General features: G+C 39.5%; 1 protein-coding gene across 5 annotated transcripts in view; it reads right to left on the bottom strand.

Annotated features, from left to right (window-relative positions):
- ITGA9 (integrin subunit alpha 9) overlaps nucleotides 1–16532 on the bottom strand; it is a 244994-nt gene that overhangs the window by 162958 nt on the left and 65504 nt on the right. The gene's annotated exons all lie outside the window — the stretch shown is intronic.

Here is a 16532-nt window from a genome sequence, read left to right as displayed (position 1 = left end):
CCTTAAACCATTTACAGTAGAGATATTGCAAGAGGTTAAGAGTGCATTCAAAGAGCAAAGACCACCATTTAATACAATTTTAAATGACTGAGTAAAAATGAACAAGCCACTGAAGTGGCAAATGATGTCAATTTATTAAGTTTAGACCAAACTAGGAAAAAACATGATGAAATTCAGAAACACATAAAAATGGAAAAGATAGTTGGGACACATTAAGTTTAATTTTGATAAAGCTAGGATAATAACACTTCAGAGGAATAATTTAATTTATATTGTTGGGTACCACTCAAGAAAGACAAAGACCAGGGCAACACTATGGACAATTCAGGCAGACCCACCTCCCACAGTATGTAAGGCAGTAGCCTGAAACAAAGACACTCGAATTAAATGTTGAGATTCTGTTAGATATTAAAAGAACAGGTTCTTTTATCTTTTGTGAGCCAATCTGCTCTTCAGTGTGAAATGGATCTCTCAATGAGTCCACATTTTTATTCTAAAACCTGGTTAATACAGTCTTCTAGCTGTATTATTCTATTATTCTAGGCCTAGTCAAGGCTTCACTGGTGAAGAGTGTGCTATGGGTCTGGCTCTGGGACAGAGAGAAAGTAGTCCTGCCTTAATTGTCCATGCTAGGGGAAGTTTTGGTTCACACCTGATTTCATGTAATTCCTACAAATTTCTGCACTACTTGGTGAAGTACATATGCAAGAGCTTTCAACCCTGCCAATAATCCTTAGACACACAGTCTTTGGCAGAGAAGGATAAATTTTTAGGGCTGTGAATCTCATCAGCCAAGAAAAGCACTGGAAACCCTGGTAAAAATAAATCCATCCAACAATATGGCTACCAGGTATGACTATATTGACTCAGTACTTGCAAAACTACAGTACACATCCACTGTAGGAGAAAATCTAGGGAAGTGATGCAAAACTTCCAACCAGTGAAGATTGCACATACTTCTGTAAACCACAAGTAAAAAAAGAAAGAAACACAGTGATTTCCTCTTTTTTTTTTCCAATCAGAAACATAATGAGGTAACACCAGCAGGCCTGGCCTCTCTCTCGGCTGGGCCGGGCTGGGCGGCCTTGCGGGTGCCCCTTCCCCTGGGCCGCAGCAGGGCAAGGAGAGATGGGTGCTGTGGGCCAGGTGGAGCTGACCTTGCTAACATCTAGCTGCTTACTACACTCCTCCCCAACCCGGGGGCCCAGCTGAGCCTGCTGGGCCTCAGGAGCAGCAGCAGGTCGGCACAGCACCTTCACTGCTGTGGAAGCTGCCACAATCACTGTGCAGGGGGAAAGAGAAGCCCCACGCTCCCGGTGTACTGCTGCTGAGTTCTGGCCTGGCTGACTAGATACTAACCACACCTCACACTAGCTCCTGCCACAAGTTACCGGCCAGTCAGGTAACCTGTGAGGCCCAGGCAATATGTTAACCCTTTCAGTGCTTCAATCTACCCCACTGTGAGAAAAAGGAACAAGATGCAAGCATATAGAGGAACAACATGAAAACACAGAGGTTAGTAAAGAAGAAGTCATTTCCCCAGATAGGTGGGATGAGGAGATGCCTTGATCTTTGGGTTAAAATCCTCATAAACTATGGGAAAAAACCCTCTTTTTCCCTATAAGGCATGAAACTATGAGGAGATAAAAGGTTCAAATTAACATTGAGCAAAAGCCTCCATGTTAAAATAAGCAATGTTAAAGTAGCTGTGATCCCATGAAAAGTTTGAACAGAGAAAGAGAGAAGAGTAATCTTGTGCCCCCAGAAGAAGAGCTCTTCCTAGGGATGATTTTAGAGATAGATAATGAGAACTTTTGCCTTTGAACAGCTCATCTTTAAAACAATGCCCCATAAGTTGACATGGCCTATCAACAAGCTGTGGGAAGGCTTGGAGAAAATGGGGGACTTCACGATGGCAAGGTTCCCCGGGGTGGCTGTTATCCATGAGGAAATTAAGAGCTATGAGAGAACTGTTTTTTTCCTCTTGTGGAGAAGTCTCCATAATATTAAAAAGAAGGACTTCTCTCCCTAAGTGAACTGAAGAAAGACTATTTCAGAGGTGGTAAACTGACTGGAAATTTTAAGTTTTGTTTCTTTACTTTGTCAGTGGAAAAGAAAAGGTCGTGGGGGAAAGAGAAGTGTTCTAAAAGGTTTGTTTTTACACTTACTACATTTTTTCTTTTAGTTACTGTTATTAAAATTTTCTTTATACCCTTCTAAGGTTTTGCACCTGCTTTGCTTTTCTCCTAATTCCATCTTACAGCAAGAAGTAAGTACATTGGTGATTAACCAGCACTAAAACCTACCACACTCCTTTGGTGCATTGGCCAAGAAATCTCAAAATTAGTGAAATTTCAAATTGACAAGCCAAAACCACTACAGCAACATAACAAAATACTTGCATGGGTACATCTCACAAACTGAAAAAAATCCCAAAAAACATCTCCAAGGTGTGAGTTGAAACCCTGGAATAAGGCCAAGGCCTACCTTTGCAGTAGTCATTTTCATGTCTGCTGCCCTGTGTTTGAAATGTCAGGTCCATGATCCACGGGCACTGCATGACCCCTCTGACAAGCAGAGGATGGGGGCCCCAACAGCAGAGGATGCTGTCTCCTGGGAAGACGAGAGGAGCTTGAGAGTGCACAAGCCATGCAGTTCTGCAAGTGTGTGGGTCTTTGAGTTGGTGGGCAGAGATGGTGCTGGCAGATTGGAAACCACTAAGGCAACAAATTGGTCCCTCTTTGTATTCCTGATCACTGAAATCCAGGCTGCTGCAGCAACACATTTGCCTACACCAGAAGTCACTGCTGCAGCTTATCTATTATTTTGCTTGTCTGTTGACAGCAAGACAAAAATTCTCCAGCACTCTTCCCTCTTCTTTCCATGGCAAAGGCAACCTGGTCCTCCCCAAAGGAAAACAAAACTAAGACTGAAATACATGTGCTGCAGCAAAAATGCAATTTCCCAGTAAAAATGTTGTTTGCTATGGAACAGCAATGATTTTTCTTTACTGTTCATGACACCTTCCTACACACCAACAAGTAAAACCACTTTGTCACAGTACTCAGCAAAAGCCATTTCCGATTAGCACAATTCTTTCCATTGACACTTTGAATCAACCTCCCCACAGATGCTTTTAAGAGACAAGCCTTCAAATGTACAATCAATATTGCTTTACTCTTACACAGATGTTCAGCAGCTACTTCTTTCAGCTCAACAAAATACGTGACAACAATTCAACTGAAGTGTTGAAGTGTTTAATACAGCTGTGGTCATTGCTAAGAAGAAAAAGGTGATAGCATTTAATTCTAGCAGAGTCCAAACACAAACCTCAGATATCCCCTTGCACTAGCATTCCAATGCCACGCCATTTGCCTTCTACACTCCACTGACTACTCTGTAAATTGTTAAACAATGACAAAATTGGCAAGAGAGTTATACTTCTGAATTCATGTACATATAATTTGCAATAAAGCAGGTTTTACCCTATGCCCACTCAATTTCAAAAGATAAGGTGTAAAATATGATGGGCTCCAAACACAAGGTAAATTTTATGGTTGTTTCAACTTGAAAAAGAAGTAGACCATAACAATGCTACCACTAAGCTCTTCAGTGAAAGTAATATAAACTATTTTAAACCATTTAACTAACATCTTTCATAGCTGTTGAGTTGTTTGCTGGGGCTCTGATCCAACTACTATTAAAACTCTAAATAGAAAGGCTATGATGACCTCACATGGGGGTTGGCCGCCATCTTAAAAAAGCAGGGTGGAATACCCAGCTGTAACATGGGAACACAAGTTTGATGATTATGGCTATCCATCAGATCACATTTCAGTAAAGATGAAGAGAATTAGGATGTAGATGTATAAAGGATTCCTGTATCTTTTATCCCATGACCAGCAGACAGAAAAAAAACAGGAATACTGGACAGAGTTGTTACCAAAAAATTCAGTAAAAGAAGAAACTCCTTAACACTAATGTAACATTGAAAAGCAAGCATTCTTTATTTGGCCAGGTGCACAAGGGGAATAGCTCCTCCTAAAGTCATACATGCTGAATACCGGCAAGTTTCTGTTTATATACTGTATTTTACACATATATTCACTGATGTCCCAGAATAAACATATATATGATAATATTTTCCCCAAAATCATTAACATGTTTTCCCTCCCCTTTATGCATGAGTTCTTCTGTCCTGGGGTGTCTCTTTGATGGTCCCTAGTGATCAGGGACCCCAGTGTTACAGAAAACCTACTAAGTTGGACAATGGCACTGGTGAACTTCCAGTTGTATTTCTCACACCATGGGCATTGTGAAGTTCCATAGGCCAGTGGTTTTTGAAGAAGAAGCATTGTGTTAACTCACTGAGTGTAGAAAAATTTATCATCTGGTAACAAAACTGCACTCTGCTCACTTTAATTTCTTTTCATTCAAGGGGACCTTGTATATGTCCCCAAGCTGAGTTCAGATTTACAGCTGAAAAGTATGGGATTTTTTTTTTCATAACAGTTGACTGCAAGAGGTAGAGGTGGAGTGAAAAATGGGGTTTTGACTGTATCAATTCTCTATTAAAGTCCTTTGGCTAAAATTCAATCTGATTCACTTAATGAACAGAGTAGTAGAAACAGATCAGTGTACCATTACCAACTGGGCATTTTTTCCTTCTTAACTTGTAAATAATATCAGACAACAATGGACTGGATTGAGTGGGATTCCCTTGACTAAATGTTGACATCTGTAATACAGATGTCAACCTCCAATAAGTTGCTTTTGGCTTTTTTGTGAGCCAGTAGAGACCTAGCCAATGGAGTCTTACTTGTCTTGCCCTAAAACACACATATGGAGTGACCCAAGTGAGTCATGCCCTAAAAAGGTTTATTTTTTGCCACTAATTGCAAGGGCAACTAAAGGTGAAAAGTAAGAGATGTGTGATGAGATGAGTATCGCCAATTAAGTATATCAGCCTAATGACAGTACAGCTGTCACTCTTTCTCTCAGATGAGCAGTGCTGGCATCTTATTCCAGACAATCTCAGAAAATGTCTTAAGTCATGCTGTGTCCCCCTCAAAGTAGAATCAAGAGTTTCTTCCAAGGCCTAAAGTAGAATGAGGTAAGAAGCTTTAATGACCGAGCTGTAAGAAACATGCTCACCATCATAACTTAATCTCTCTCTGCACTATTTGAGAAAGAGATTACATGGAAAAAAACGCCACTTTCTTGTAGGGTAAAATGGAACACTGTACCTGCTTGACAAAAACCTGAGGGCTGCTAACTAAAAAGGTCCATTTGCAAATACAACATAAAAACACCAATACACCTTTTATAAAAAAAGTCACAACTAAAAATATAGAGAAGATAACAGAGTTTCAGTTACCTGTAATGTATACAACTCACCAAATCCATCCACCCATATTATCTAGCTGCAGAGGTGGTGTGGTAAACACTGCACCTGCCCTTTAGCTGATGGATAGAGATGACTCCCAATGCCCCCAATGCATGTTCTTGGTCACCACTGCCTGCATAAAAAAGCACCTGGTATATTCTTGTATATGTTGGCAAACACTTCTGGGGGTTAGTTTAGTGCCACAGTACACAGCCACTGGCTGGTTGTGTTGGTTTTACTCAGCCCTTTTTGGTACCAGGGGGCCACAGAGGTGGCTTATGTGAGAAGCTGCTGGAAGCTTCCACCATGTCCAGCAGAGTCAATCCCTGGTGGCTCTGAGGATGGACATGCTGCTGGCCAAAGCTGGGCCAATGAAAGATGATGGTAACATCTGTGATAACATATTTAAGAAGAAATCAAAACAAAGTGGGGCACAGTTTTTTCTAGCCAGAGAAGAGATGAAAACATGTGAGGGAAACAACATGGAGACACCAAGGTCAGTGGAGAAGGAGGAGCAGAAGGTTCTCCAGGTGCTGGAGCTGAGATTCTCTACAGGCCATGGTGAAGACATGGTGAACCAGCCATGCCCCTGCAGCCCACGGGGGATGCACAGATCCGCCCACAGCCCATGGAGGAAGTGCTCACACTGGAGCAGGTGGATGCCTGGAGGAGGCTGTGATCCAGTGGGAGACACGGTGGAGAAAGGGGCCTCCCACTTCCAGGCTGAAGCAGCCTGTCTTTGGAGAACTGCACAGCATGGAAGAGCAGCCCATACTGCAGCAGTTTTGGGAGGATTGTTCCCTGTGGGAGGCACTCATGTTGCAGCAGTTTTGTCAGGACTGCTGCTTATGAGATTGGAACCAGGTTGGAGAAGTTCACGGAGAATGGTCTCCTGTGGGAAGGAACCCCATGGCATAGCAGGGGAATGACTTGCGTCCCTGAACCAAGCAGTAGAAAACCTCGGGTGACGAACTGACCAAAACCAACACACTGGCAAAAATCATGGATCCCTTTACCCATTTTAATTGTGTTTTTAAAAGGTAGACTTGAAAGAGATCTACTTGAGATAAGTAGGAAAGATCCATGCAAGAGCTACAGCCATCTCTCATTTCCATCAGTGACTTCTTCCTTGGATTACTGCTCAAGTAAACAGAGCAAGAGCAGTTCAGAGAGATTATCACATGCAAGGGGTAAAGACCTTTTCCTAAATGTCCTTTTGTTCATGACGAGCACAGAAAAAGTTCATGTCTTGTCAGGCATTTTTAGATGCTATCATACAAGTATTGTTTCTCCTTTCCTAGAGATGATGTCTCATAAAATTCCTTTTAAACAGGCTTTGTTTTTCAAAGCAATTTTGATTAGGGGTGATTTATTTAAATAGTCTTTACACATTAAATATACATATACATTAATATACGTAGAAAAATAACACGAACCCCAGCATCATTCCCTCTTTCTTTGTATGAACAAATCTGCTCCAAAGTGAGAGAAAAAGAGAAAGCAGAAGGCTCAGTTATGCAAGTAACTGAGTTTATTCCCACTCATTACTTACAAATCTATGGTGTGTATAAAATGAAGGATAAGCTGAAAATGCATACTAAAATTTGTAAATATTAGTAAAAATATTAGTATATTAGTGGAAATAATCCTAAAGTAGAGATTTGTTTGTACAGACACTTAATGACCCAAAGTCCTTTGCCAAGGGCATGAAACTAACTTGCATATTTTGAGTTAGTTTCTTATATCTGTCCAGTGCACCAGTCTTATGAGTCAAAACTTCCATGAATTCTGTTTACTGTGTACATAAAGTAATTATTTGCAGCCTATAGCTTGATGTAGTCCTGTATTGCATACCCACATGCATCCACCAAAGTAAGTTCCTGCAATACCTCAAAAGGAAAAATTTTTCTGAGGGTGGAGAATAGATCAATTAAGGTGAGGACAAAACTGAATAAGAATATTCTGTCTGTTAAAAATTGCAAGCGGTACACAAACGAGCAAAACCTGATCATACTGATCTTTAACTATGTTATTACCAACTAAGTAACTATGAGGGAAATTAGCACACTCACTTAAAACACTGCAGCTTGTAGTTATAGACAGAGTTTAGATACTTGTCAACTGAAAAAAAGGTTTTTTTGCAATACAGGTATGGTAAATTCATCTGCCAAAGCTTAGAGTGAGCTGAATGTCCAGCATCGACCAATGAGTTCCTAGGTAGAGTTTAAGTTTGTCAGTATGCTTGCTAGATCTCTCCACGGATCATGAATCAAGCTCATTTTGGATAACGCTGAGCTATTTGCAAACTGCTACGCAACACTCACCTCAGGGCCTACACTGATTATCCAGCCTGGCACTGGAGGAAGGGATGCAGCAGAACAAGAAGCAACTTAGTAGTAGACAAACGAACATGCTAAACTATATCTGTTTTGCTGTGAAGACTCCCAAGTATTGTTCTTTCATATTTTATCCTTTCCAAAATACATCACAAAGCATAAACATCTAGCTGACTACATTTCCCTCTAGCACACATGTAACACATCTCTAAGTAGGAAAAAATCAAGCTGGAAAGGAAAATAAAGGAAGATGAGAAATATATGACAATGAAAAACACATCATTAGATCCTAAATTTATTTAAACAGTCCTTGCAACTTGACATTAGAAGCATGTAATACATATATATACCCAAAATTGATGGTCTTCATTTCTTCTTCACACCTACTTATTTAATTTCCTGCTTCTCAGCTACCTCAGAACACAGCATTGTCCAGATGGCAAACACTGCAGCTGTATAAAACTATAGCACATATACATTTACATAAGCCTTTTCAAGCATTGGATTTTTATTTTTCTTAATAAGATATGAATTATTTCTGACCTTTTTTTTCTTCTGGTTCTGACTAGAACTAATAGGACAACAGGACCTACCTACAGTCTCAGAAATGCTCCTACAGTGCATCTGCAGACAAGCCAGAACTCTGAGGTACAAGAGAGGAAAACCTCTCTTAGGATGTGCAGTCTAAACTTTGCTTTCATTAAAGATTTAGATAGTTTATATACCTTTTAGGATTATACGGGGGATGTCTATTATAAGAAAACAACCCTTCAAACATTCAAACCTTACAATTTCCTCATTCATCAGGTTGACAGTGCCCCTGGCTGTTTATAAACCATGAGCACTGCTGTGGTTTATATAAAGCACTCATTTATACAGAGGACCATATCAGAGGTGGTTCCTGATCACAACAGCTCACAATCCAAAATCCTGGACTGACGCAATCACTCACTAAAGAGACAATTATGTCTTAGGAAATATCAACATGAAAACCAGATGAGTTGTTGCACTTCAATAATCCCACTGATTTTTTGGATGAAGTCCAAATGAGCTGTAATCATGCTGCTGCACCATGATTAAATTACTTAAAGGAACCAGACATCTGAGACTTGGCTATGGGATACCTTCTATCAAGACTGTGAAGGAAACCTGTCTGATTGCATAAGAGTGGTGTGTGTGTGGGGAGTCAAGCAGGGCCACCCCACTATGAGGGGGGTTTGGATGCAGCAGAAGTCTGGAGTGGTGGGACTGTAACTGCCAGTGGCTCCTGGATGGTCAGAGGGGAAACTTTCCTCAACATGACAAAGATCCAGGCTTTTCAATTTTGGCGTTCTTTCTAGCTCATTGAATAAGAGCACACAAGCCAGATTTGAAAGCCAAGCAATAGAGCTTAGTCTATTAAAAGAAAGGAATTTTAAAGCCTTTTCATCACACCATTTCCCTATACACTTTGTCTTTACCAAAACTGCTTTTTATGGCTAATAATAAATTTCACTTGCTACTACCTAGATTCTAGCAGGTCAAAAACATGCAAAAGAAGGTATAAATTTATGACAACCTGTTTTAATTTACATTCTTTGTTACTTTTTTCTATTTTTACACTCTTTTCTTCTCACTAAAGTTATTAAAGTTTGTTCCCTTTTAGTCAACCTTCACAAATGAACAGCTGTAAGTCTGCTCACAGGATGAAAGTTACCAAGTCATGACAAGTTTAACCAGTTGTATTTTCAACTTCTTTTGTCATCTAAGAAGAGAGTAGTAAATTTACTTTACTCTCACATTAGATTCCCTAAGACTTACCACTAACTTTTCACATTTCAGTCTAGAATTTAACACAACACCAAAAAGAAAAAAAAAAAATTAAAAGGGGGCAATATAAACTACTGCAGGATTCTCTCCCTTTTTGACGTATTTTGTTGTTACAGTCCCACTATCTCCCAGTCCTACCCTTATGGTATGACGTGTGTTCCTTTAATTCAAAGTAAAACATTTTCAGTGTCATAAAGCCCATTCATAAACGGAGATTAAAAATAACTCGAACAACAAGATGGAAATAAACCAACTTGTATAAAAAGCAAGCAAAAGCCACTCATTGTTAAGTATTTTTCAGGTTTCCACAAAGGAGATAAACGTTCACAAATATTTTCAAGACATTTTTACAAGAAATGTCCTGTGTTACACATGAGAAATCACAAAAACCAACAGGTGCAACTTAGGCAGAAAATGTGGTTAATACTTGACCATAAACCCTCAAATCAAGATTGCACATATTCCTAAAATTTGACTACCTCACTGCTTTGAGGATAGCTTTCCTAAGTACACTTTTTTCAATTATGACCATTTTATCCAAGCAAAAGTGACCACTGAAAGCAAGCATAGTGATCAGCTGGTGACATAAACATTTGATGGTAGAAAAGGCCATTGTAAAATCTTAACAATCTAATTTGCCTATTGCATCAAATCCATAAGAGCATCTAATATTAAGTCAGGAAACAAGCTTGACCATATACTATCAGGGCAAAGATATTGTGGGCAAGGGGGAAATAATTTGAATTCCTGGATAAATATCCATTTAAAATCTCTGGACAACAGCTAATACAAGACAAAATACTACACATTACTGCAGTATAAATACAAAATACTAAACATTCCCTAAAGTAACTAGGATTCCAGGAGAAGTCACAGAGCTCTAGGTGAATTGACAAATAAAAATAACAAACTAGAAGTGTATGACCAGGGATTTATCTTCTGATCACCAGCACAACCATACCAACTGTAACTACCCTGTTGTTTATGTAAGTGCTGGTGGGTATGTGAGGGTGAGGGTAACATGACAGAGCATGTACCTTTTCTCAATTTCTGGACCCTAGGAGGTCAAGACTAATTGAGTTCCACCCCTGAAGTTACAGAGTGAGCATCTCCTTATGAGAGAAAGGGAGAAAAAGCATTTTATGTGATAGAATCTCTATGCTACAATCTATTATTCTCACATTTCTTCAAACATATTGACATGCACTTTTGGTATGAACTAGAGCACTGGATTAGCATTATGTTGTTGCTGCCCAAACTAAACACAGCATATGTAAGTCTTCTAGGAAGACCCTATTCTGACTAAAAGGATGTTATAGATTTGGAGCACACCCAGAAGCCACAGCCAGCAAAATTGTTTTCTCTTTAGCCTACAGAGTTTTCTACTGGAATTTGCTTTCAGTGTTTCCTGATGAAGTGCCCTGGTCATTCCTCTCTAAGGGTAGCAAAATGAAAGGGTAATAATTTAAGGCACTCCCCAGTTTGGACAGGAGAAGGTGACCATGTGTGTGTGCGTCTGTTGTTGGTATGTGTGTGTGTGTGCGCGCGCACGCGTGTGTTTGAGGTTAGCGCACATTCTGATATTCTTCCATGTATTCTAAACAGGAAAACACTAAGATAAACAAGCTGTTCTCTACTGCAGTTTTCTGCAACAAAACTCTACCCTTAAGTGTATTCCCCTTAAATGAAAATTTGTCCTAAAGAAGTAAATAATAAACTTTCACAGCACAATTTTCCATCATGTATTTAGCTTATATAACTCTACAAAAAACATGTCAGAAAGTTTCAAAAACAGTAGTGTTGCCTTCTCAGCTACTTCTTTCCACCTGCGAAGAACTCTTCAGTTAACCAGGAGTGCCAGAGAAAGCAAAAATATTCCTATCCATCATTACCTGCCTTTTTAAATTATTTTTTCCTAGCACAAAGCAAGCTTTCATCTGTGTTTGGCCATTCACTTCCTAAAGTGCCATCACTGGAAAATGCAATTACGTCTTTCAGATATAAGTCCCATGGACTGCCTCACAAATCTGTGGACTCTGGTATCAAAGAATCATGGAAAGGCTTGGGATGGAAGGGACATTAGAAATCATTTAATTCCAACCCCGCATATCCTACAGACAGGGACACCTTTCACTAGACCAGGTTGCTCAGGGCCCCATCCAGCCTGGCCTTGAACACTTCCAGGGACAGGGCATCCACAATTTCTTTGGCCAACCTGTTCCAGTGCATTACCAACCTCTGAATAAAGATCTTCCTAACCTCTAATCTAAACCTACTATCTATTAGTTTAAAAAAAAGTCACTCTTTTTTATAAGTCCCCTTCAGGTCCTGGAAGGCTGCAGTGAGGTCTCCCTGGAGCCATCTCTTCTCCAGGATGAACAACCCCAAACCTTTCAGCCTGTCTTTGTGTGACAGGGGCTCCAGCCCTCTGACCAGCCTCCACCCTAAAAGTGCCATGTTCTGATGAGGCCTAAATCTGCCTCTCCATCTCCAAAAGTTTTTACCTGCAAATGAAATCTCTTTTTGAGAAACTACAGTATCAGACAGAAATATGTCAGCGGGCAGACGTCAAAGCCAGGCATATGTCTGCAACTGAATATCTAAAAGCAGCAGTGAAATGTCATGCTTCACTAAGAGTCTGCACGCAGTAAAAATAATTCTCAACTCTGCCAGAACTTGAGAAATATGCTTTTTTGAGATACTCTGCTTGAAAAATAAATCATATTTCTTTGCCATTACATAACATTTCAAAGGGACAAGATCAAAGGGCTCAAGATTAAAGATTTGCACCCTTTTAGGGTTCAGCAGGGTACACTACAGTTTAAAAAAGGGAGGCAAGCATTTCATCAGCTACTGTGCTGCAAAACTGAGCCTCATTCAAAATGCCATTTATTTCATTTGGGGACTATAAAATCTCTGCTTGGATTCATAAATATGATTAGTCAGGCACTTTGACATTTACTTCACCACAGCAACCAAATTTCTGCCTGGGCCATAAATAACATATTTGGCATTTTTCATACATAATGGCAAAAATCAAAGAGCAACAGTGAACTTCAATAAAATCAATTACCTTGTTAAGACTTTAAATTGGATTTTTTTTCATAGATTTTATGACGGATAAGCTCTGTACAGAGCAGAAAACATTAAAAGACAATTCTCCAACTATAAAGAAGGAGATAGTCACTCACCCAATTATATCACCTAACAATGTGAGAAAAGGGGTGAAGAAAGTAATTCCTTTAAAAACCTGTGAGGATGGGCAGAGGAGGATTTCTAGACAAAACCTCTATCTTCAGCTCACAGCTGAAAACCTCCCAATGGCCTCAAGACACAAGCACATTTGGGCTACCACACAGTTCTCTAGCTGCACTGTCCACTAAAAAGCTCCCAAAGAGTTAACAGTACAATACCTGATACAACTTGTTCTCCCACTTAGTTGCACTACTAGCCCTTACAGATCTCAAAGCACTTAACTACTTGCAGCATGGGTCCCCTCCTGAAAGAAGGCTTATCTGGCAGCTTGATTTTGGTCATACTGTGCAGGACAGACTATAAACCTACCCCTGAAAGATAATCTTTCTTGTTCTTGGTAAGCCTTGTAAAAACCTTTGAAAAAGCCAAAGACAACTGCATGATCATCAGCAGTATTTAAATCTTGATACAGTTAATGTTGAGCTCAAATATGCCATTGACTCCTAATACTCCTTCTGGTACTCCTAAATCCATTTACCTAAGAGGTGATGAGAAGAGTTATGCAGCTGACCACTGTTCTTGCCTTGTCCATATGAGCTATGTGAGAAAAAATACAGCTTCTCTTCTCCCTGGCTGATTTTGCAAGGTGAGACATCAGCTCTACTCAGTGCCAGACAGAATTTATTCAAAAGGAGATGATTGATCACTTTACAGAATAAGGCAAAAAAAACCACTACTTATTTTTTTTTAATTTGTATTTCACATTTATTTTGCTCTGCTAGAAGGGAGGCAGGCTATCCTAATAGATTATCACTGGACTTTGCACAGTTTTGGAGAACATAACTCTTCTGGAAAGCATGCTTCTTGTAAATAAACCCCTGTCTGTGCTTCATGATCAGCCCACCTATCCCACAGCCTTTTAAGGCTGCACACATGTTATGATTGCACCTGGCTGGGCCTAGCAGTTTCTCCAGTTGGCTCTGCAAAAGGGTAAAAGAAAGTTACATAAAACAAGCAAAATTAACAAACCCAAATGCATCAACTCTGCTCTCAGTCTTAGTAATGAATCTCACTGCAGTCATTATTCCTGGTAAAACTACACAGCAGCTTTAGTCTTGTAGTGATGATAAACTTTTTACTACAGGCTGGAACAGTTCAGTATTCTCTTTGTCTACCAAGTGGTCCAAACCCTGTAAAATTCTAGATAATCATGACCAAGTTTTCATTGTTGTTGTTGCTGGAAAAGCAGTCTCTGCTTCAAGTGTTATCTCTATCCTGTAATACTACCAACCAAACCTTTACATAGAGATTAATTCACAGGCAGGCAACTCTCAGAAGAAAACATATGATCAAGGTGACACCATCTCTACATCTGATGTGACCGAAATCAAATGCTTTATTACCCAGTCTCTAGAAAAAAGCTTGGGTACTATGAATCAAAAAGAAAAGACTTCAAAACATGCAACCCCCTCAGATGAGATCAAATAGCTATATAGGGAGAAACAAATATGACCACAGACCTTGACTACAATAGATGAGCAGCACTAGAGATTGTTTGTGTGATGTCAGCAGCCTAGAGTATCTTTAAAAGGAAATGATGCATGGCAAAAAAAAAACCCAGAAACATACCTATAAATATGCAAATTTTTGGCTACAGGACTCAGCAATGAATAAAGCACAATTGTGCAATTTCTGTTGAAAAGTCAGTGTTTTTTGTCTCTACAAACATCAGTTCTTCACTTACACAAATATTATGCAAAGGCTGTTACTTCTCAGCCCCACCCTTCCCATAAGTTATGTCTGGATCCATTAAGAATATTATGACTTACATGAAACTGCTTAAAACAACCAAGAAAAATATATCAGGAAAATATAAATGCTGTGTCTAGTTTAATCATGTGCCAGCACTGCTGATGGTGTCTGCAGCTATTAAAGCATCTACTCTGTACACGGACAACAGTGACTGGTAGCAATAGGCAGCCCAGCTGGCTGGCCTATAGTGGGGTAAGAAATCAGATGGCGCTTCTTTAATAAATGCAGGAATTCTTCAAGGGGCTTTCAACATGATCACCATTACACCTTTGTGATAAATCAAGGAAGATGTGTTTTGCTCCTGCATAAATCTGCAGGCACAATGTCCTTTGGCATCTCTGTAAAATTCTCATCCTATACACTGATACATCTCTCCTAAATACTAGGAAAGGCCACATAACCAGGAGACAACCAAGGCAGTTACTGGAAAAGGAAAACAATGTTTCCTCAAAGTCACTACCTTGATCACAGCACCTCTTAAGCCCATTGCTGCCGATTCTCTTTCCCCGGCTAGCTGAGGAAAGAGAATTAACTACCACAGCTCTAGCACCTTGAGCTGTAATTTGATAGCCTGCCCTTTACAAGATGAAGATCCCAGCTGTATGTATCCTACAAACCTTCTGAGATCCACTTAGTCACACAGGTAAGAGGAAATTCAGACTTTAATAGTCAAATTCAGTAGCAGCAATGAGAAAAATAGCTACCGTCCTGAAAGGGAATCACAAATAGGAAATTAGTCATGCTCAAAACATGGACACTTATCAACTGTAAAACAATTAAATGTCAGTTTATTTGCAGACTGCAACTCTTTTAGTGCTCAGTTTTGCTGGGGTTTCTTGAGATCAAATCTATCAAAAAATGCAGACAGCTTGTAGAGATCTGTTTTTTTCAATGGCTTTTCTCAGTCCTTCCATTTTATGCCTCCTGCACACTAGAATTACATGTTGATAAAACAATATCATCCAGCAAGGCCTGAAACAGGCTTTCATTTAACTAACTTAACCCACAGAGTTCTGCTGTGTTCCATTTGGACTGGAGACCTTGTGTACCTAGCAGAGTTAGTCAAGTTAGCACGAGGTGACACACAAGTCCAAACAGCTTCTCTGTCCTTCATTATAGGCAGCCCAGAATTGACATTGTTAAACTACATAGATCCTTTTGTGACCAGTGACACAAATAAACAATAATAAAGGAAATGTATTAAGGATGCAACTACAAACAACTCAATTTGCCATGCAGGAGAATTCGTCAGACATACAGTAAATAAAAGGAAACCAGGAAGCCTAAATGAAATATTTGTATATTTCAAGCCCACATATTTTTAATCACCCGTTCCATCGCAAATATATGCAATTAAGGAGAGCTCTCGTTGGAGTTTATGGAGGGGTTTTTTGGTTTGGTTTTTCAGAGAGTATGTTTTACTAGATATTACATAAGGATAGCAGTGATCATGACCCCATTTCCACTCCTTCAGAGTGTGCAGGGCTCTCTTTGAATGCTTCTAACATCATGTAGTCTTGTGGATTATACCATCACTTTAGAAAAGCACAGGTATTATCTTCACCCACTATTTTTCATTCTCCCTTACAAAATTTCCTGTTATTCTTCTAACAGTGAAAAATGGCTGCTTATATCACATAAAAAACCAGCAGCCTTGCTAGTTAACCAGCTATTTTGCTTTAAGTTGTTGGTATTTTTAGACATGTTTAAATATTTCTCTTGACTATAAAAATCCAACTTCCCAGGAATTTTCCAGAACAGTTTTTACCTTTGCATTCCCCAAATTAGCTAGAAATGTCACAATAATTTAAAGAGTTTCTTGGGCATATGTAGCTCTTTAATGAATTCTGTCTAGTATCTAGTATGTGGCTCCTTTTGATTCAAACTCAAAGAATTGAAATCTAACCAGATGTGTTCATTGGAGAACATTGGAGAACTCCAGGATTACTCAATTCAGTGATACATTTTGTAAGTAAAGGTAATCTTATAGGCCT

The sequence above is a fragment of the Passer domesticus genome, chromosome 1, assembly GCF_036417665.1.
Source record: "Passer domesticus isolate bPasDom1 chromosome 1, bPasDom1.hap1, whole genome shotgun sequence".
In the NCBI taxonomy this organism is placed as follows: domain Eukaryota; kingdom Metazoa; phylum Chordata; class Aves; order Passeriformes; family Passeridae; genus Passer; species Passer domesticus.
This window is presented reverse-complemented; position numbering and strand designations above follow the sequence as displayed.